This window comes from Octopus bimaculoides, chromosome 3 (genome assembly GCF_046866305.1).
Source record: "Octopus bimaculoides isolate indiv1 chromosome 3, ASM4686630v1, whole genome shotgun sequence".
Classification (NCBI taxonomy): domain Eukaryota; kingdom Metazoa; phylum Mollusca; class Cephalopoda; order Octopoda; family Octopodidae; genus Octopus; species Octopus bimaculoides.
In genome coordinates this window covers 98,925,965-98,950,104 of record NC_142930.1, presented here as the reverse complement: position 1 = coordinate 98,950,104, position 24,140 = coordinate 98,925,965, and the positions used below count along the sequence as shown (strand labels likewise).

General features: G+C 37.5%; 1 long non-coding RNA gene across 2 annotated transcripts in view; it reads right to left on the bottom strand.

Moving 5' to 3' along the window:
* Positions 1–6,546: 6,546 nt before the first annotated feature.
* Positions 6,547–24,140, bottom strand: part of LOC149136637 (uncharacterized) — an 86,904-nt gene continuing 69,310 nt past the window's right edge. For both annotated transcript variants that reach the window (XR_016241152.1, XR_016241151.1), the window contains exon 3: positions 6,547–6,840. This is a non-coding gene — a long non-coding RNA (uncharacterized LOC149136637). The remainder of the gene's footprint in view (positions 6,841–24,140) is intronic.

Sequence of the window (24,140 nt, the reverse complement as noted above, 5' to 3'; positions counted from 1 at the left end):
GAGAGCATTTATACAGCTTGTACATTATCATTCAATAGAACAAAATGGAATTTGAATGAGGGAATGTTTTCGTCTTGCCGTATTCCATGATTAGTAATGAAGATTGAAGAGAATTCAATCAAGGAGAAGTTGTCTTATAGCAGGTACAGATATGGAGAACACCATAGTTAATCGCAGACAATGTGCGAGAGAAAGAGAATGTTACCTCTCCGTGCACGTCTTTTATAGCTAGGTAACGAGCGCCACCTCGTTGCTAACGATGTCACAAGGGAATAACTATAGATGACCCTCATCGAAACGTTACGTTACTGATTCAAATAAGGTTGCCTACAGGCTTTTCTTGCTTTACTGCTTTAACTCATGGAAGACTTACAGTTTTAGCTAGGATACTTTCAGTCATAGATCTATTCGATTAAAGTCAATCTATGTCTATACAGTAGCAGCAACAAGAACAACTTAGTGTCACTGTAACATTAATTTCATTTAACTGCGAGAAAAACTACTTCTTAATAGGGAATAGCAGAGTAATTTGCACTAAACAAGGTCTCGGTTAAGATATACTTACTAAATTTTCGATGAAGTGTCTAATTGATCTGGTACTGCTAAACCTTTTAAATACAGTTTTTCTGTTAGCTCACTTTAGAAAAAAGAAAGAAAAGGATTAATAAAGATATACAGTAAGTTTTTTTTATTTGACGGTGAGGGGACCCTGTGTCCTGCATTCCAGCTTATCAATGAGTAACAAAAAATGTGGAGAAAGCTGTCTCACACCAAATCAATAAAATATAAATAGTATAAGTTCGTGTAAATGTAATCAAAAGAGAATTCTCATGTTTCGAACAGACATAGAGCAACTTTTGAATTAGTTTGTGTATTAATCTTTGATAACATTTTCCAAATTTTGCACGTTATTTTTGTAGCAGGCTGGAATATGATGTGCCATTTCAATTCGAAATGAGGTAGTCCACTACTGAATGTAGCGTATAGATGTAACGCTTAAAGGTTCTCGTGTCGGAGTAACCAGTAAACATCGAAGAATCAACACCAAGAAGGAAGAAATATTATTTACATATATTTAATCGTTTGTCCGACAGGTTGTTAAAGAGAAAGTAGCAATTCTAGTGATAGTAACAACAAAGATGGCTCGCTGGTTGATAGTGTAGAAAAGGTTGTCTGTTAGTAGAGAGTGAAAGAGTAAGGAATGCACGGTGCTGACAAGAAAGGATAGAGGTGGCATCGTCTTTCTAGCGGCCGAGGAAAGTGTTGTTCTTGGTCATGGCTGAAGCAAAAGAGCGTGTTGCTCCTTGGTCACAGTTGACACATAAGAGGAAGAGATAGGAAATTCTCTCTGTTATATAGACTATGGTCAGTAATGTAAGTCAAACCCTAAACAAAGGACTGACCTTTCCTTGACCAGCACAGGTCCTAGGGGGTCGAGTGTTTCCTCATCAATCATCTGGTGTGGAGAGGATTTCCCGTTCGTTTTGACAAGCAACAAGCAGGTAGATTTGGTTTCAAATCTCAGGCAGAGTCAAACTAGTTCCCTACACTACACTCCTGCTAGAGAGTTTCTAACGAACAATCTAGAGGGAAAATGCATTTTAGGACAAGGTGAAAATAACATTCAATTGTGAAAAGTATTTTCTTGTTGGTGAATGTGATGCAAGGCTGAGAAAAATGGTGCATATCAGGAGAGAGAATCTTGAGAAGGTATACGGGACAGGTATCTATTCGTGTGAGACCGAATAGTGGTGTCGCTTTGCTTGCGAAGAATGCAGAATATGCTAGTCGGTGCGCGACTGAGGCAGAGTGAATGAGTGTGCGCATGAGTGCAGAATGTGCCAGAATGAGGCATTGAGTGAGCGTGCAAGTGTGTATAGATGAGTGCGAAAGAAAGTCCTGCAGCTGTGGAATATGCTGAGGCGAGTGAGTGTGTGCATTCTCTATCTATGATATCAGCAAAAGTTTTCTAGCAGGATTGCATTTTGCGTGAAAATGCCTCGAAAGGGGTGCAGAAGTGAATTGTGTCTGGCGTTGTTGTCGCGGGCATTTGCTAAGATTAGCCCGAACGACGACAATGTGGCATGCTGGCGCGTTGCGTTGGACAAACAATTTTCTCTATTAACTTCGTGACCAACCTGGGGTCGAACAGAGACAACTTGTGTCTGACAAAAACGCAGAGAGCATGAGTTGACATCCGACGTACACAGAGTCGGGAAAAAGAGGTGAGTGGGCACAGACATGATGAGAACAACTCTAAAGGTATAATATTGTGGTGCAGGTGTAGAAAGAAATTGCAGACATTCAAAAGGAGAACCTGTAGTAGAAGCCATGCAATAAAAACAGGTGAGCAATGCGTGTGCATGAAATGTGCAATGCCAATGGCCAACGAGAAAAAAATATATAGAACATTCAAAAACATATGCATATGAATTCAGTTGTTTTAGTGAAACGGGTTGTCGCAAAAATAAAATCGTTGCGGAATTGAGTGTTACGTGTAAAGGTGTGCAGTGGGAAAAAAAAAAGAATGAAATAAGCAAAAATGACAAACTTGGAAAATTTAACCTCAGAACAAAAAATTGTCTTTATTTTCCAAATGCAATTAAGCTGGTGAAGCAGAGGCAATCGTGTATTAGAACGTCGGGAAGGATACGCGGCAACGGCTGTTAGATGAAGGCTGTAGATCAGGGGTTCCCAAACTTTTTTTTTTCGCTGTGGACCACCAAAATAAGTGACTTTTTCTTGCGGACCACCTCAAATTTTAAATTTATCATAAAAGAATTGCTACTCATAAATATTAGTATAATTTTCACTTTGCAATGAAAATTTCTTTTTCGTTCTTGTAAGGGACACCACAGAGAACAAATAACAAAACCAATTTGCAAATGCACATGATTCTCAAGAAAGCTTTATTTGACAAAATCGAGTAGAAAAGGTTACTGAGTCGTGGAAAACACCCCCTTTTATTCAGAAAAAAAAAGCTGTACAGTTAAAATATAGTGTGAAGGGTAAATTCAAAAATTGCGAGGAGTGAAGTTGGGATCAGTACAAAAGGTTATGTAAACGTTTGAAGGAATATAACAAATTGAATTAACTTTAAAATGTCAACGACAAGTCGTCGAGAAAAACGTCAATAAACCTTCAGTGAGACCCTTGGACTTGCTTTTTATCCACAAGCTGAGAAATCCTTGACTCAAGCGAATTCTCAAATCAGCATTGTTGTTGAGGTTCAAACGCCTCCGCTGCTTCGTGAACGAGTGGAGGATAAGGGAAAATCCCTTTTCAGCCAAGTAGGATGTCGGGAGATTTATAATAAAAGGCTCGACTTGTTCAAACAGCTTTGGATATTCGTGAGAATGATTCAACCAAGCCTCGACCCAATTGTTTTCAGACGATTTGTGCAGATTATCATCTGAACGCATTCTGGTTGAACAAGTATATCGTTTATAGACATTGTGTGAAGAGAGTTCACCAAAATTGGGATACATAAAGCCAAATGATCTTCAAAACAAATAGTGACGGATAGATGCCCGATTATATATTTGTGCAAGTCGTTATCTACCACAACAGTTTTTAAGTTCGTGAACTGCAGAAAGTTATGATCTTCAATTTGAAGTTTCCAAAGAACGAGTTTATTCACAAACACCCTTATCAAGTGTTTGGCTCGTACAATGTTGATGTTTTGCTTTCTAGCGACCGAGGAAAGTGTTGTTCTTGGTCATGGCTGACGCAAAAGAGCGTGTTGCTCCTTGGTCACAGCTGACACTTAAGAGGAAGAGATAGGTCTAGTTTAACATTCGTTTATTTTTGTCATTGAGCATTGAGATGGTTGTGAGGTGTGCTAAAAATAACAGCTAAATAAGATATTTTGGATAAATCTTTTAAATTAAAGTTTATTTGCAAACATCTCGCTCAGAGATTTAAAACTAACTGTTTATCTCTTTTAAATTAACATAAATGTTTATTTACATGAAAGAAAATTACCGGAGAACTTTCATCTAATTCTTCTAAATCTTTCTCTTAAAAATTGTAATGTGTTTATCGCATTTGCATTAAAAACTGGTGGTTGTAAGGTGTGCTAAAAACTACGGCTAAATAAGATTTATTTACATGAAATAAAATTACCGGAGACATAACAAGTTTACAAATATTCTTTTCTACTCAAGGCATAAGGCCCGAATTTATAGGGGAGGGGACCAGTCGATTAGATCGATCTTAGTACTTAAATTATCGACTCCGAAAGGATGAAACGACATGTCAACATCGGCGGAGTGTTATTTTCAAGATATTGGCAAGTGTATTTATAAAACCTTCAAGCAATTTCCGTACTTTCATATTCATCCAAAAACATTATCTTTGATTGCTGTAGTAATTCAAACCTACCGCTAACAAGCATATGTGTTCAGTATCGATGATATTGGCATCAGAATGAGAGCATAATACAAGATTCGCATGGTAATCAGAGGTCGCCATTTTAAATGCCAACATTTGTTAAATTGACAAGGTGCAGGGGAGCTCTGATTGGCTGCATGCAAATTGGTACTTTACTGGGGTCCGGAACTCTCGTGGGAAAAATTTTTCGCGGGCGAGCAAATACCAGGCATTTTGCTTGTCTTTATGTTCTGAGTCCGGATCTTTCTGAATTGACGGGCACTACTTTTCATTTGTTTTGTGTAGTGTTTTTGGTACCGATACACTTTCAAACTTCGTAAACTTGTATATTTTGTGTTATAGAACAGATAAAAAGTTATTTCATGTAAAAAATTGTCTTATTTCGGTAATTTCAACCAATCACTGACGTCTATTGAGGTGAAAACAATTACTGCTATGAATTGTGAACACCACACGTTGTGCGGTGTAATGAGATCTTTTCCCTTGAATAAAATTAGCGCCGTTGTTTGTCAACAACAACTATCAGCGGTACTGTTATTTATAACATCGTTCGTGCGTTTGTACTGGTACTCATAACCCTAAAACCCTAACCCTAACTCGAAAACCCGAACCCTAACCCTAAAATCCTAAACCCTTACTAGGGAATAACGATATAATTACCAGGGAATAACGTTCTTGACACCGGCAAAAATTATTGTTTACAAAAACAGCAGTAACTGTATTCAGCTGAATAGACGTCAGTGATTGGTTGAAATTACAGAAATACGACAACTTTAACATGAAATAACTTGCAATATAGAAATTTTTGTTAAGAAGGCTAGGAGAAAAAGATGTTTTATGTGACACACTCTACCAGTATCCCAAGCTTGAAAGTGTTTCGTTTAGAAAACAAGTGGTGCCCGTCCAAATTCCGCCGAGGCCGATTTTGTCTTCCATCTTTTCGAGATCGATAGAATAAGTACCAGTTGAGCACTGGAGCCGATGTAATCGACCTACCCACCCCTTGTACTAAAAGTTGAAATCAAATGTTAGTAAACAGAAGTAGGCGGCGAATTGGCCGAATCGTTAGAGAGCTGACTGAGTCGTTAGAAACAAAATGTTTAGCCGCGTTAGTTCCGGCTTTTTACGTTCTTACTTCAAATCCCAACGAAATTAACTTTGTCTTTTCTAGTGTGTAACATGAAGTACCACTTAAGTACTGGGGTTGTAACTGACTACCATTCTCCGCCAACATCATCATCACTTGCAAATTTCAGGCCTTGTGCCTATAGTAGACAGGATATTAGGAGTCAAAATGTTTTCATTTTTTTCCTGCTATATTTCTGAAATGATTAATGTGTTAGTAATCTTTTAATGGCAATTAACTAGTTGACAGCATTCTTTTGTAATATATTTACTTTTGTTGAATCATGCTCAGAGGGCTACGATTTCTAAGAGTAAATGGGGGGAGCTTCTACATAGTCACTTGTCATAATTCGTTGTTGAATTCCTTTTATACCTAATCTAGTCGATGAAAAACAATAACAACGTAAATAAATACTTGTTATCTATTCTCTATCTAAAGTTATAAAATTAGCTTCTACTCACAGCGTACGAATAGATTTTGTGCATAAACATTCATCATTTTGAATAAGTTAGAATGTTAGTGAGGGGAAATAACTATATGAGTTATTGCCCCTCCATTTTGACACTGATACAAGAAAATAAATAATTTGTGGTTAGACATTTTAAAACAAATTTTAGTATGAATTCTTTTGTGCTAATATGAATTTTCAACTAAAATACAAATAAATCAAGATCATTGATACTTGGTTACAGTCCATTTTCTTCAGTTATGCCACTAATTGCCTTTTGGCTTCCCAACCACATGATTCTGAGGTCAGTTCCACTGCGTGGTACCTTGGGTAAGTGTCTTCTACAATAGTCACAGGCTGATATATGTACATACGTACATATATATATATATATATATATATATATATATATATATATATATATATAATAATAATAATAATATTATTAGGGACAAAATCCAAAATTACAGGTAAAAAACTCAATTAAAATCAATTTATAAAAAATTAAAATTGGTTATTTTCCCTAAAACTATATATATTATATATATATATATATAAGTATTTTTCTATGTATGTATCTATCAAAGTGTGTGACTTTGTATTTGTCCCACACTTCCATTTGACAACTGGTGTTTATTTGTTTATGTCTCCATAACTTCAGCAAAAGAAATCGATAGAATAAGAACCAGGATTTTAAAAAATAAGCTAAAATACAAATAAATAAAGATTATTGATACTTGGTTATAGTCCGTTTTCTTCAGTTACGACACTAATTACCTTTTGGCTTCCCATCCACATGATTCTGAGGTCAGTCCCACTGCGTGGTACCTTGGGTACGTGTCTTCTACAATAGCCATAGGTTACAGTCGAGTGCCTGAAGCAAGAAAAAGATGAAAGATAAAGACCCTAAATCTCTTTCATGTCTACATAAATCAGAATCTTTTTATCTGAGTCTAAAACAAATAGAACCTGTCTGAATCAAAAGGAAACCGTTAAACTAGTTATTGTGTGGATGGGTTCGTATTTCGGGCATTGGTATGAATCCTTGGAAGCAGTTCATATCTAACTACGATAATTTGGTTAGCAAGTAGAATAAAGTAAAAATACATCCTGTAAACAAATCAAATCTTGTAACAAATCTTCGCAGAAGTATGTATCTAAACTCCTTTGTAGCTAGGAAGCTGGAACAATCTTTGTCCCATCTTGCATGCACAGGATTTTGAGAGAAATACACATGCAAAGATGTGTTGAAGAAATCATCATGTTTAACAAAAGGGAAAAACACATATTTTGATAGGTGTATTTTTAAAAATGTAATCCATGACCAACTTTTCTTTTTCTTATGTGCAAGGAACCCAGCACTATATTAAACAACATGTCTGTTTTTATAATGGCATGGTGCAATTTGAAGGCGATTTGGTCCTCTCTCTCTTATATAGATATTTATGTAGTCAAATTGAATCAACGAACATTAAAAATAACAATAGCAAAGAACAAGAGGATGTGCACATAAAATGTATAAGCTTGACACTCAGTAAAAAGAGCGAGTTTTTGATGTTTCAAGCATAAATCTTTGTTGGAAAGGAAAATAGATAAGTCCAAAGAAGGTAAAAAAAAAAAAAAATCATCAAACAGCACTTGTGTAGTTACATTGCTGAAGTGACCGGAAGTGGAAAAAATAGAGAAAGTGTTTTTTGGAGACAGGAAAGTGTAAAGATGGCCAGTGTGTGTAGTAGTAGTAGTAGTAGTAGTAGTAGTAGTAGTAGTAGTATTTGTGTTAGTGTTTAGGTGAGTGATGTATGTATAATGATGTGAGTCAACGAGCAGGTTAGTGACTGGTGTTTGATTCAGTTGTAAAGACCGTGCGGTCAGGAGAGGTGACGAGGAATGGCTCCTTTAGTACATCGCACGGTCGATACAAATAAAAATATGAAAAGAGGATAAATGAGTATAAATGCCAGAAGGAAAAAGTGAGACATAACCGGTAGAAGGTTTAAGAGAAGATTTTATTGATATGTGTGTCTGTGTGTGTGAGTGCGACATATAAACATAATAATAGACAGGCCGTCATGTAAATAAAGTGTATGTGTATACAAACATGGATGTATGTGTGTGCAATAAGTACAGAGCATAGAGAGTCTATAAGGACGTTGAGAGAAAGTCCAGACACAAGGATGGTAAATACCAGTTCGTAGTCAAGGTACACAGTAGCTGAGGTGCTGTAACAAGAAGTTGAGGCCGCATAGCAGAGCCAGGGAAAGGCACTTGTCGTGAGAGGTTGTGGCTTCAATGCTGCTGCCGGTTACTTGGTACAGGAGTTCTCACAGGTTGTATTCGCTGTTAACCATGGTGAAGTAATTCACAAACAGTGTTGAGATAGAACCTGTGCGATTGCTGTTGGTTGCTATGTATGTAGAGAAGTTGGTGTTGATGCTAAGAAGCTGGAGGCGATGAAGATGGAGTCTCCTGAATCCTGGACGATGTGTTGAGTCTCCATGTGACTGTTGTTGTCATTGCTTGAACTGGCTGTGTGCTCTGTAGTCAGTGTCTAGACCTCAGAAGGTCTGGAGCTGAGAAGACTGACAAACTGTGTCGGTGAGAGGCTAGCTATTTATAACATCCTGTCGGCTCACACTGGGGTTCAGAAAAAACTGTCTCATGCAACCTTATCTGAAGGCTGTGATTGGTTGGGTTGCATCTTGATGTGCAATAGAACAAGAGACAAACTTCACCAATACCAACCAATCAGAGTGGTGGACACAACAGGGTCCAAAAGTGCGACCGAAGGCTAGCTGTTATCCACTACGTCCGTATCCATGTATATATAACAGAGAGAGAGAGAGAGAGAGAGAAGCATCCCTTAAGGTATACGCTACACAGTCAAGAGAGGTAAAAAGTGTGTGAGTGTGGCTGTGTGTGTATGTATGTGTTTGCGTGTATGCATATGATGGAGTGGGAATGTGTCTGTGTATGTGCATATGAGTGTGTGAGGTCCTGTGTGTGGATATATGTGAGTGTGTGTGTATGCCTGAGTGTGTGTGTGTGAGAGAGAGAGAGAGAGACAGAGAAAGAAAGAAAGAGAGGGGCGGGGGTGAGGTGATATGTATGTGTGTATGTTGACAGAGAAGGAATTCCAACCATATTTCATGGTTTGCTACCTCAACAGCTCCTCTATAGGATCAGAGCTGTTGAGGTAGGGAACCACAAAATGTAGTTGGAATTACTTCCTTGTTTCAAGATTTATTACCTTTGTCAAACATTGTACAGAGTATGTTATATGAGAGCAAGTAGAAGGAAGTGAGGGCACATCTCAGGGAACAAAGCAACAGAGTTCCAAGTAGGGTCTTAGGTTGCTTTGCTAAATAGTTCATGTCACTAACTCTTTATAAACAGGTAAAACTTCTTGAAGCTTCAGAAATGCAATTACATGGGAATTCTTATATGACTTTTCTTTAATGTCACTACTGTTAATTACCATGAAATTAAGGTGTTGAGCTAGCAGAGTTACTAGCATACCAGGCAAAATGCTTAGTGGTATTTTATCTGTCTTTCCATTCTGAGCTCAAATTCTGCCAAGGTTGAATTTTCCTTTTTGGGCCGATAGAATAAGTTGAACACTGGAGTTAATGGTTATTGTATGGTAAAATTTATGTGGGTGTACATGTCTTTTATGGCAAGATAATTAGGTTCAAGGTGCTGGTCATACCTAATAATATAATTTGACTGCAGTTTTTAACTGGAAATCTCAGTGAGGTGGTTCTAACTGAGACAAAGAGCTGCTGCAAAACAAATAAAAGCAATGATTAAATATTTAAAACAATGGGGTGGCTATGGCTGGAATGACTTATGAACTGGATTTCTGTCAACAGGGTTGACCTGAGGTTATAAGACAACATCAACAGCAACAATAATACAGGGTCTGCCAAAAGTAACTATATATTTTTATTTCAACATGATAAATGTAACATAGAAGAAATAAGCTACTACAATACAGAAAGTAACACAGGATACACTAAAGTTTGTTGCAACATAAAACGTGATGTTTATTAAAGCACCGTGTGCTCTCCGTGGAGCTCAATACATTTTGCTAATCTTTCAGGGTCTGAGCAGCATACTTTGGTGCACAACTCCAACGACACTTGAGCAATGGCAGCTCAAATTTGTTCTTTAAGTTCAGCAATGTTGCGGGGCTTTGTTGAGTAGACTTTCTCTTTGAGAACGCCCCACAGGAAAAAGTCGGGTGGGGTCAAATCCGGTGAACAAGACGTCCACTCAAGCGGTCCTCACCTGCCAATCCATTGACAGGGCAGGTTGGCATCCAGCCAGTCTCGCACAAGCATAGCATAATGGGCCGGTGCCCTGTCCTGCTGAAAGTACAGACCCTCTGCTCCATCCTGCTGTTGTAATAACGGCAAAAGCAGCTTCTGTAGCATAGCCATTTCAAAACCGCAATCATTTGCTCATTTGTTAATCAGGTGGACATAATCAATATAACAGTATATCTGAAATAGGAGGGGAGGGGGAATAAAAATATACGATTTCAGCTTTCAAATGACATATGAAATGGAAAAATTGAATAAGTATCAACAAAGTTACAAGCAAAAGAAAATATATAGTTACTTATGGCGGACCCTGTAGTTTCTAACATAAGTACAAGGTTTGAAATTTGATGAGAGAAGTTAGTTGATTAGATCAACCTGTGTATTTCGCTGATATTTCATTTCTTTGATGCCAGAAAAGTTGAAGGCAAAGTTGACTTTTGTTAGATTTGAACTCTAAATGTAAAGAGATGGAACAAATACTACAAAACGATTCATCTGATATTCCATCATTTCTGGCCATTGATTAACAATAAAGAAGCTAGAACTAAAATCAAATCAGTTGATGTTACAAGTGTTTTATTTTTCATTTCTTTTTATTAAGTAAGCATTATATGGTGCTAAAATCAAATGGGTTTACCTTAAAACCATGGAGCATTGGAAAGGTAAAAGCCCTTTCACAGGCAACTTTAGCAATAAAACAATAAAACAATAACTTGACACTTTTAAAGAACGATCTAGAAGGGATCATCACCACCACCACTACAACCACTATCATCATAATGTGCCTTGGCATGGTTTCTGTGATTGAAAGCCCTTCCTAAACAACCTATGTATAGATATAAAGTTGAAATGACAAGCAAAAACCTCTGAAATAGACCATTGTAGATCTTACTGACCCGAGCACACTGATGAATTTTCATTGAGTTATGGCTACAGAGCAAGGGGCAAACCTGGTCAGATTGTATATGTTGTTGCTATTGTTTTTGTATTGCCCCAAGTCAACTCTAGTTGATCAGATTTATGATCATCACAAACATCCCAGTCATAAGTGACCCATCAATTTTATGCATAATGTAATGTAAAACTAAATCAATTGATTTGTTCTTTTTTTTTCCTTCAAAGTCAATGAAGTGTCAAATGAAAGATAATCGGCTCTCCGTCGCTTATGACGTCGAGGGTTCCAGTTGATCCGATCAACGGAACAGCCTGCTCGTGAAATTAACATGCAAGAGGCTGAGCACTCCACAGACACGTGTACCCTTAATGTAGTTCTCGGGGATATTCAGCGTGACACAGTGTGACAAGGCTGACCCTTTGAATTACAGGCACAACAGAAACAGAAAGTAAGAGAAAGTTGTGGTGAAAAAGTACAGCAGGGTTCGCCACCATCCCCTGCCAGAGCCTCGTGGAGCTTTAGATGTTTTCGCTCAATAAACACTTACAACGCCTGGTCTGGGAATTGAAACCGCGATCCTATGACCGCGAGTCCACTGCCCTAACCACTGGGCCATTGCGCCTCCACCAAATGAAAGATATTTAGTTGCTATTTCTAACAGGCAAATAACCATGTAAAAAGAGAGTAGTAGAATGGATGGTGAATCATTGGTAAGTTTATTCCTTGGCTTGGTTTTTATTTTTACAGCGTCTCCATCTCTCTAACAGTAGTTGGATGAGAGATGAATGTTACAGAATCCAGGTCTGGGTAAGAGCTGATACAGAGTAAAGGGGAAACTTTAGTCATGTTGCAGACTAACATCTCTTGTGGCATTGGCACAATAAAATGCAATAGGTTTATGCTGTAAGGCGGGGTGGGGAGGGGGAGCTGTTCAAGACCTTTCCGACTCTTGCAAGCTTAAAAAAAAAAACTGATGATGATGATAATGATGATGATGATGATGGTGGTGGCAGTGGTGGCAGCGGAGGTGCCAGAAGTGGTGGTAGTGATGATGATGATGGCAACGACAATCATCATCATCATCATCATCATTTAACGTCCGCTTTCCATGCTAGCATGGGTTGGACGATTTGACTGACGACTGGTGAAACCGGATGGCAACACCAGGCTCCAGTCTGATTTGGCAGAGTTTCTACAGCTGGATGCCCTTCCTAACGCCAACCACTCAGAGAGTGTAGTGGGTGCTTTTACGTGTCACCCGCACGAAAACGGCCACGCTCGAAATGGTGTCTTTTATGTGCCACCCGCACAAGCCAGTCCAGGGGCACTGGCAACGATCTCGCTCGAAAATCCTACAGGAGCCAGTCAGGCGGTACTGGCAACGGCCATGCTCAAAATGGTGCATCTCATGTGCCACCCGCACAAGAACCAGTCCAGGGGCACTGGCAACGATCTTACTTGGCTTGCCGGGTCTTCTCACGCACAGCACATTTCCAAAGGTCTCGGTCAGTAGTCATCGCCTCGGTGAGGCCCAATGTACAAAGGTCTTGCCTCACCACCTCAGCCCAGGTCTTCCTGGGCCTACCTCTTCCACGGGTTCCCTCAACTGTTAGGGTGTGGCACTTTTTCACGCAGCTATCCTCCTCCATTCTCACCACATGTCGATACCAGCGCAATCGTCTCTCTTGCACGCCACAACTGATGCTTCCAATGTTCAGCTTTTCTCTCAAGATACTTACACTCTGACGGGTATTCACATTGACATTACACATCCAACGGAGCATGACGATGACATTATGTTACCAATCTCCAGGGGAATGACAGGCAGATTTGATCTAACAAGAATTTGGAATCAAGACAGATGCATTAAAAAATGAATCTAAGATGAGAAAGAAATTTCTTATAGAAGAGGTATAGTTAGTTGATCCAAAGAAATACTCAATATGTGGATGGGAGGCAGTTATTTTGTTGACTGGAGTAAAATGGAAAAGTAGAGGACAAAGAGTAAAAAGAAGATAATGATGATGGAAGATAAGGAGAGAGAGAGAGAGAGAGAGAGAGAGAGAGAGAGAGAGAGAGAGAGAGAGAGCACATGAAGAGAGAAAAAAGAAAGAAAGACAGAAGCTATGAAAGAATAAAGAGTAGAATGGTAAAAGGAAGGAAAAGAGGAAGGGAGTGGTGAAAGAAGAACAGAAAGAATAAAGAGGGGTGTCGAGAGAAAGGAAGAAGAAGAAGAACAACAACAACAACAACTGCTCTTATATAGCCAATCATGTCTGAAAGCAGACCAAAACATTGGCACTGATTTCTCAGACTTCTTGTGGGATGATAGTTAGGTTGGCTTTTATTTGGACTTTATATTAGAACTATATGAGAACTGTTAGAGAAAGAGAGAGAGAGAGAATGAGTGAGAGAGAAAGAGAATCATGTCATGGTTACTAAGTAATGGATATATGTGTGTGTGTGTGTATGTATGTGTGTGTATATATATATATATATATATATATATATATATATATATATATACACACACACACATACACACATATGTATATACATATACACACTTGATTTCTATGAGGCATATATTTGCATGTATTTATCTCCAGTGCTCTCTTTTTCTCCTTATCTCCTCTATCTCCGACTGTCAGTCTGTCTCTGTATATTGTTCATATATATATGCATACATACATACACACACACACACACACACACACACACACACGATATGCACACATACATCAGCTTGCTCTCTGATTAACAAAAAATCCAATGATAGAATTTCTTTGGTTTTTGTATTTTTGTTTGTAAAATGAGGTGATGGATAAGCATGACTTCACAGCTAATGTTAGAGCTTATGTCACACATGGTGGGTGGACAGTGTCAGAGACAAGATATATTGATTCCAGACACGTTTGTAACAAGTCATATTATGTCTACTTGTAACACAGCCCATTCATTTGGATATATTATATTCTTCTATTCTAAGAATAAATAGTTAAATAAATAAATATATAGTTAAATAAATAAATAAATAAACACAAAAATTCATGGAATGAAATTTAAAAAATGGAAAATAAAGATACAATGTAAATATGTAAAATTATAATATGATATCACTTCTGTCATAGATGTGACATGTCTAATTTTATTTTCAGATTGAGAAGTCTTCTGATGTCAAACTAGCAACCTAGTAAAGAAAACTGAATTTGTCTGTAATATCTACAGTGTTGCCTCATAATATTTATTAATCATAGAAAATTAAAGGATTAAAAAATATATATAAAAATGGCAAAAAAAAAAAAAAGAAAGAGAAATGGTAATTCTTTCTAATTTTGGCATAAGCCCAGTAATTTTGAGTGGAAGTGTGGTAAGTTGATTACATTGGAATTTTATCAATTCCAGAAGGATGTAGGGCAAAAACTAACTTTTACAGATTTTGAACTCAGAATGTAGTGAGTCAGAAGAAATACTGCAAAGAATTTTTCTCCAATTCTTGGACCCTTTAGCATACAGAATATTCTGTCAAATGTAATGCTTATTCATTCACATTGTTTTGAATTAATCATGCATTATCTCGTAGCTTTGAGATTTCAATGGTGTGATTCTTTACTTTTAGAATGACATTGTAGGATAGGTGTGAGAGATCAGATCTGGTTGGTTTTAACATAAAGCAAGGAGAATATTTGGCCTGGATGTGGCCAGCTTAAATGCTAAAGGGTTAATTGCACTGAGGTTGACTTTGCCTTTCATCCTTTCAGGCTTGATCAAATAAGTACCAGTTACACACTGGGATTGATGTAATCGACTAGCCCCTTTCCCTCCAAATTTCAGGTCTGGTGCCTATTGTAGAAAAGATTATTATTATTATTATTATTATTATTATTATTATTATTATTATTATTATCATTATTGAGTGAGAAAACAGTGCATGCCATCAAAGTAACACTAGAGTATATGAAGTTCATCATGACTACCCATCTGATAAGGGTATACCAGACACATGCATCACAACCATATATGCACAACATAGTGATCTTGTGTCAAGATAAACAGTGAAGGTGGGGCCCAATTAGAATTTTCATCAGGTCAAGTAGCCCATCCCTCTCAAAAAGTCCCTGGATAAGGGTTATTTAAGGATGTTGAATGAAACACCTATGTTTCCAGAGGTGAATTATCCAAACCCCAAAGAATTCCATGATGCTCCCCCACTACTTCTGCTCGTGATCAGAGATGCACATATTGCCAGCCACTAAGAACATACTCAACTGGTTAAAGTCAAGCAACTGACAAGCAAATCTGTGGTATTAAGCAGAATATTTGCTGTAGCCCATCATTTTATACCAAGACAAAATAATGTACATGATAATACTTCCAATCAATTAAGATCAGAAGCCATGGGAGCAAGTACCTGGTACTCCATTAGGGCATTTATTATTATTATTATTATTATATTATTATTATTATTATTATTATTATTATTATTATTATTATTATTATTATTATTATTATTATTCAGTAGTTTTATTTTTAAAATATAATAATAATAATAATAATAATAATAATAATAATAATAATAATAATAATAATAATAAATGCCCTAATGGAGTACCAGGTACTTTCTCCCATGGCTTCTGATCTTAACTTATTATTATTATTATTATTATTATTATTATTATTATTATTATTATTATTATTATTACTATTATTAACAACAAAATAATAATGAGGAAGAAATCAACATTAACAAAAACCAATGGAATCACAAGCAATATTTTGCATTTAGTTGGATGGCTTTAGTTAATCAAATTAAGATGCTCCACATAAGTGTTAAAGCAATGAACTGTGGGATAATGGTGCAAAAACGGAAAAACAAAAACCGAAACGTAGTCTTACATGGTTCTTTCTGCTTCTGTGAGTGTTGCTGTTGCTGTTACTGCTGCTGCTTTAATTTTTTTTTTATCTTCCTTTATAGAATAATTAAGTGAAACATCTTTTTCATTTATTTTTACCTCTTACTATAGTGATTTGTGATTTGTTGGTTGTTGTTGTTGTCATTGTTGTTTATTGGAGGTGCAATGGCCCAGTGGTTAGGGCAGCGGACTCGCAGTCATAGGATCACAGTTTCAATTCCCAGACCGGGCGTTGTGAGTGTTTATCGAGCGAAAACACCTAAAGCTCCACAAGGCTCTGGCAGGGGATGGTGGCGAACCCTGCTGTACTCTTCCACCACAACTTTCTTTCACTCTTACTTCCTGTTTCTGTTGTGCCTGTAATTCAAAAGGTCAGCCTTGTCACACTCTGTGTGACGCTGAATATCCCCGAGAACTACGTTAAGGGTACACGTGTCTGTGGAGTGCTCAGCCACTTGCACGTTAATTTCATGAGCAGGCTGTTCCGTTGATCGGATCAACTGGAACCCTCGACATTGTAAGCGACGGAGTGCCAACATTGTTGTTTAGTTCCAAGTCAGCTCTGATTGAGCAGATCTATGTGTAAAAGTATTCCAGCTATAAACATCATGTCTTGTTCCTTTCTGCAGGACATAGCAAACCACATTATCCAATGTCTACATTTCAATGTGTACAAGATGGCAGTGTGTGATTTGAGGGAAATATAGATGTTATTTCTAGTCAGTCAAACAACCACTTACAGACCCCTTCATTGAATTGTGATAAGAAGTTGGCTGGCTGAAATAACAAGGCATCATATTAGGCACATATATTTCTTAGTTTTAGTTCAAGGAGATGAGCTGAGAGAATTGTTAGTGCGTTGGACAAAACACTCAGCAGTATTTCTTCTGACTCCTTACATTCTGAGCTCAAATCCCATTAAAGTCAATTTTGCTTTCCATCCTCTTGGAATCAAGAGAATGCAAAGCAAAGCTAGAAAGAATATTTCTTAGTTTTGGTGAAAAGAGAAGAAGGAATAAAATAAGGAAAGGAATTAAGAGGAAAATAACCTGAAGTTTCCTTCCTCCTCTTTTGTTGTTGTTGTTGGCACTCCGTCGCTTACGACGTCGAGGGTTCCAGTTGATCCGATCAACGGAACAGCCTGCTTGTGAAATTAACGTGCAAGTGGCTGAGCACTCCACAGACACGTGTACCCTTAACATAGTTCTCGGGGATATTCAGCGTGACACAGTGTGTCAAGGCTGACCCTTTGAATTACAGGCACAACAGAAACAGGAAGTAAGAGTGAGAGAAAGTTGTGGTGGAAGAGTACAGCAGGGTTCGCCACCATCCCCTGCCAGAGCTCCGTGGAGCTTTAGGTGTTTTCGCTCAATAAACACTCATAACGCCCAGTCTGGGAATCGAAACTGCGATCCTATGACCGTGAATCCGCTGCCCTAACCACCGGGCCATTGCGCCTCCACTTCCTCCTCTTTAGGCAGGGAATAAACAAAGTCATTAATGAACTGGATAAATACCATGCAGTATTTGCAGCTTGTTGCACCCTGATTTAAAATATCACAGAAGTCAGCTTTGTCTTTCATCTTTTGGGTGTGATTAAATAAAGAACCAACTCTTTGTAATGGATTGGTGGAGTTGTGTGAGCTTCATGTGAGATGTCATATGGTGTTTATTCTGGCTTTCAGTGTTCCTCTGTTTTGAATGGTAGACTTTATCAATCATTCTGTTTGACATCATCATCTAACACCTTGGATGTCCTTTAGTAAAGTTCACTCTATTGCAAGAATTCAAACCAGCTCTCTAATTTTAGGATATTCTCATCCTTCAATCCCTCCACTCTTGGAGGTCCTGAAAACATTTTTAAAGGATCACGGAAGTTATAATTCTCTCCTTCACTATGCAATTGAAAAGAAGACTAAGTGCAGGTATGACTCTGTGGTTGAGAAATTCACTTCCCAACCACTTGGTTTCAGGTTCAGTCCTACTGCTTGGCATCTTGGACAAAATGTCTTCTAATATAGTCTCAGGATAATCAAAACTTTTTGAGTGAATTTGGTTGACAGACACTTTTAAAGAAGTCTATTGTATGTGTGTGTGTGTGTGTGTGTGTGCATGCATGTTTGTAGCTCCTTGTCCTGACATCAGAGAACGGTTATAAATAAGTGTCACTACCATACAAGTGCTGTCTCCAGTCTTCTTTGAAAATATGTCCAATCATGGGGAATTATTGTCTTGTTTGGGAAAGCTGTATGCCCTTCCTGTTGCCAGCAGGAAAATTTACCTCAACAAATTCTGTCTGATCCATGCAAGCATAGAAAATGGAAATCAAAATAATGTTGATGATGATGATGATGATGATGATGATGATGATGAAGATGATGATGTCAACGTGGCTTTGATATTCAGCTTCAAGTTATGTGGACTGATGTAAATAAGATAATGTAGGAATATAGGCGGGAAGTGTTTCAAGTGGTTACAATTCATAGAGAGAAAGGTTGAAAGAAAGTAATTAATTCAGAGCATTATTAGGGAGTTATTGGTATAATGCATGGATTAGTGTACTGGTGCCAGATTTAGATTTGATGAATTCAAACCAGATCTCTAATTTCAGGATATCCTCATCCTTCAATGCTTGAAGGCCTTGTGTTGAAACATAAAAATCAGAAAGTCTCACAAAAAAAGGAATTACTTTTGTCGTTGTCGTCGTTGTCACCTTTGTTATCGTAGTCAGCATCATCATCATCATCATTATCATCGTTGTCGTCATCATCATCATCATCATCATCATCATCATCATCATCGTCGTCATCATCATCACCATTTTAACATCCACTTGAAACATAAAACCAGAAAGTTTCACAAAAACAGGAATTACCCTCTTCATTGTCGTCATTGTCAGACTTTCTCTTAGTCATAAATCCTTTTAAATAATAGTTTCTAATATCTCTGACTTGTACACTTTAGAACTCACTACCATCATCTTGTTTTCCTCTGCTCTATGATATTCATTTGACAACTTCTGAATTTGCAGTCTCCTTCTTTTCCTTCTTTGTAGTCCCTTACACTAGTGTGGCCTCAAGTTTTGTTTGACAGAAAATCCCATATAAAAAAAAACACCCCAAAAAGTTTTCCATGAAGTGTCCCAAAATATAATAGACTTTAGAAAAAATTCATCTGAACCTTCTTTTCTCTGTATCTCCTTCATTTAAACTTACCAATGACATATTTCTTTTTACATCACAACATGTATGCTTTTCTGTTTTTTCGCTCACTTAGTTTCAATTCTAAACAATTTTCTAATCTACAGTTCTTAAAATTTGTTCTGTTTGTATCACCTCTCTACAGATATTCAAATTTAACCCTTTTCTTTCAGCCATTTTTTTCCTGTGTTGATGGTCTGGATGTTTGTTGGAGCAAATAATTTTAGAACCTGCTCTATTTTATAGGGTTGGCCTAAAAGTCCAGTTGGTTTTTGTCAACACTGAACTTTAAGCTGTCTAATAAGTAACTAACTTTAGTCTGTCGCTTGCACATATGCACTTGTTGAATACTTGACAATATAGTTCAATGGGAACTTGCAATAAGACAGGTTGTACTTGTGCCCTTGGGTTCACCTTGAAAATGGAGAACCAAAATTAATATTATCAACACCTCATGCTTTTTTTTATTTTAAAAAAGACAAGAAAGCAGTGGAAAGCTGGTGGAAGATATATGCTGTGTACAGAGAGAATGCTATTATGGAAGGTTGTACTAGGAGTGGTTTCCATTATTTTGATTGAGAAATTTTTTGGTTTAAGATGCACCTCAATCTGATTGGCCAACTGAGATCAACAATGACAAAATGAAGGAGTTAATCAACATTAATCCCCATTATACAACCAGGATGATAGCAGATATTCTCCAAATATACAAATGGAAAGTTGAAAACCATCTGCATCAACATGATTATGTTAGTAGGCTCAGTGTTTGGGTCCCACATCAATTGAATGAGGTTAATCTCACCCTATGATTTTAATCAATGACTTGTTGCAGAAATGGGAAGAAAATAATCCATTTTTTAAAAGAGTATGGTGGCTGGAGGCAAAAAAATGTGAAGCACAGTGAATATGGGGGAAATGTGGTGAACTACCACAAACAACCTCCAAAGTAGGACTTCACTCTGAAAAGATTATGCTTTCAATTTGGTTGGATTGGAAGGGTTTTGTGTTTTATGAGCTTCTTTTTGGGACAGGACCATCAATTTGGATGAGTACTGTAACCAGATAGACATATTAAATGCAGCGATCCCCCAGAAGTGCCCAGCACTTGCTAATCATAAGGGCAACAATGTCAGGCTGCACACTCCTTTGCAGTTGTAGAAGCTATTGGGGCTTGGCTGGGAAGATTTGCTTCACCTGACCTTGCACCTTCAGATTCTCACCTATTTTGATTTCTTCAAAGTTCATTGAATGGACTGACATTCAACTCTGAAGAGGATGTAAAAATTCACCTAAAAGAGTTTTTCACCAGTAAAGATAGGAAATTCTCTGAGTAGGTAATAAAAGATCTACCCACAGATGACAGAAGAAACTGAAACAAAACAGGAATTGTATCATTGATTGAATAAATTGCTTTGCGTTTAAAATGTGTTTCTTATTTTCACTTTAAAAAATATATACAAACTTCTTTTTGGCCAACCCATGCAGCGCCAGGTGCATTGCTCAGGAGCACAATACAATGTCTTTGGTAGGACCTGAAGATTTGAGCTCAGGTTTGTAACCAAGCATCTCATTTTTGCAGCCATCCATCTTAGTTTAAATGAAGTATCTCATGTTTCCACTAGATTGTTAAACATTAAAAAAACATATGATAATAATACAGCGAATACTACTTCAGCAAACTGATGATTCAGTGAACCAAAATAGCTTGGTGTTTTATCCTACTGCCCTACAATTTAAAAATATATCAATATCTTCTCCTCCAGTTAACACACAGAGCAACAAACACACTAAATTCAGCTGACCAACTTTGACCGGCCTTATGTTCAAGCTTTTGAAATGTTCTGTTTGCTAAGACTCACTGATACTAATCAACTATGAAGCCAATTTGAAAAGTAAATATTATTTTCTAAATCTAATACACTAATTCCAATAGAGCATGGAAGATTATTGATTGATCTACATTAAGCTGATGGTCTGTTACTTAGCAAATATACTTTATCTATGTAAGTACATTATGAAGAGTATGTGTGGTGTGTGTATGGGAGGGTACTTTAGAATTGTATGCATTGCTATGATTAGTGTTTTAATACTAAATTGATGGAAGTATCATATTCCTTGTGTTATGTTCAAATCATTTTTGCGATGCTAACTTAGAAACTGGAGTAAAGTATATATCCAGCAGTTATAAAATCATGTTACTGGGTTATGTACATAAATTAACAGGTGATTAAGTAAAAGTAGATTTCACTCCAAGAGCACAACATAATTCAAGAACTTTTTTTTTACTGTTGCTGATAAAGTAGCAACAAACATTTTTCCTTCAACAAGCTACTCATGTTGCTTCCAGTTAAGCATACTCTGATTCAGATGATACAAACCTTCATTCTGATAACTTTCACATACCATCACCATCCACATGAAGCTTTGATATCTCATGTTTGACATACTGTTTCAATAAACCAGGACTTTTGAAAATATCTTCCAATGAGGGTATGATATCCTGTTTCCTTCAATACTATCAAAACACTGATATCAAACCTGGCAAGAAAGCACTTATACTATTATATCTCTTTTACACATTAGTATGTCACATCTAAAACTTTTAACAAACTTTTTGAAAATACTAGATTACACAATCTCTGGTGATCTCTTGATGTTGCCACATAAAAAGAAACAAGAGAAAGAGCAGTACCTAAGAATCTTTTCTCTGAGGTAAGTGAGAACAGTAGCCAAATGGGGGAACAGAAACATCTTGATATCCTCTAACTGGATACTTGATGTGAGTGTTGCAACAGAGTAGACTCCACTACAAGCTCTCAGGACAGAGTGGTAGTATTAAACCAAGTAATTGTTGTTGTTGCTGTTGTTGTTGTTGGCATTCCGTCGCTTATGATGTCGAGGGTTCCAGTTGATCCGATCAATGGAACAGCCTGCTTGTGAAATTAATGTGCAAGTGGCTGAGCACTCCACAGACACGTGTACCCTTAACGTAGTTCTCGGGGATATTCAGCGTGACACAGTGTGACAAGGCCGACCCTTTGAATTACAGGCACAACAGAAACAGAAAGTAAGAGTGAGAGAAAGTTGTGGTGAAAGAGTACAGCAGGGTTTGCCACCATCCCCTGCAAGAGCCTCGTGGAGCTTCAGGTGTTTTCGCTCAATAAACACTCACAACGCCCGGTCTGGGAATCGAAACCGCGATCCTATGACCACGAGTCCACTGCACTAACCACTGGGCCATTGTGCCTCCACAAACCAAGTAATAGATTATGCACTATCTCCCAAGAACAACTATAGTCCATCCTTCAGGCTTCTACACAGTTTCTATTTACTCAAATTTATTTACAAGGCTTGAATTTCAAGTTAGGATAAAAAACCCAACACCGATAAAACCCGTAATCATGAGATGACAAAGAAAACTTATCAACAGAATCACAGGCAGGTTATCAGAGAAAATAGATTTTGTACATGGCAGATACACAGCTGCTAAGTACAAGGGCCCAGGAACAGGGTATGCAGGTGGTGCACTCGCACCTCTAAAAATTTCTTATGAGTGCAAAATCAAAATTTACAACCACTACATAATTTGCTTGGTTTAGAAAATAGTATCTTAAAATTAATCTGTAAAATGTTCTTGATGTTAGGTTTCATCTCAAAACAAGAACAAAGGACAAAAATAAATAAATAAATAAATAAAAAGTCCAAAATGTCAACTGATGAAGCTGGTCATAAAATTCCCAAGGGAATTCTAGAAAGATATACAACTGAACTAAAGCAGCATCGAGGGTTGGCAACGAGTACAGTGAAGAATTCTGGGTAGGGTAGGGGTCCACCAAGGATCAGTTTACTAGGAGAGGTCCTTTGTGATAACGAGGTGTAATATTTGGTGCATGCACTGCTCATGTGTAAGAAGCATGTAGTGTGAGAGTCATTCCTTGATATGAGTAATGCTTGAGAGTTTTTAAGTGTTGAAAGAGGCAAGATTAGCAAAGAGATTGTGTTTAAAATCTTTGTTCAGGGGAAACCAAATTGGGTGAGGTGGGTGGGATGTCTAGGCTGAATAACCCTACTGGGGATACTTTTGAAATCTTCATTTATGGAATCAATTTGGTTTGTGTGTGTGTGTGTAAGTGTGCGTGCGTGCGTGCGTGCATGTGTGTTTGTGTGTGTGCATGGGTGTGTGCATGTGTGTTATCTAGGCTGCATGTGGATGACTGGTGCTTGTGAAAGGGTTGAATCATCTACATGAGACTATGCATTGTTTGGGTATGACATGAATAATAAAATGATATTCCATGTCTTAATGTAATAAAATTATCTTTTGCTCATCCAGTCATTATTGATCCACTGCCAGATGTAGCCTCTGTGTACTGTTGTTGACTTATTTATGCTGGTTGTAGGCCTACTTCTACCTAGTGGTAAATTGTAGATTAGACACGTTACTCCTGTGATTAGGGGTTTAGTCTTAGCACTTTGTAATTAAGCAGAATTTGGACTCAGAATACAAAATGCTGAAACAGCTATTACAAGACAGCTCATTTTATACTCCAGGAATTCTACCAATCAACTATATTGGATTGATGCTTTATTTATTGACCATGAAAGGATGGAAAGTAAAGGCAGATTTGATGACAATTGAACTCAGAGAATAGAGAGCCAGAATAGATATTGCTAGGTATTCTTTCTGAATTTGTAATGTGGTATTTTGAAATTGAAGTTTTCTGGAACTCGAAGGTTCCAAGAAAGATAGCTTTTCTTTTTTTGTTTAACTCTGTATTTGTAATTTAATTGCACACACAAGGAATATTCAAAACACTGGCATCTCCATGTAGTAAAGAGACCCT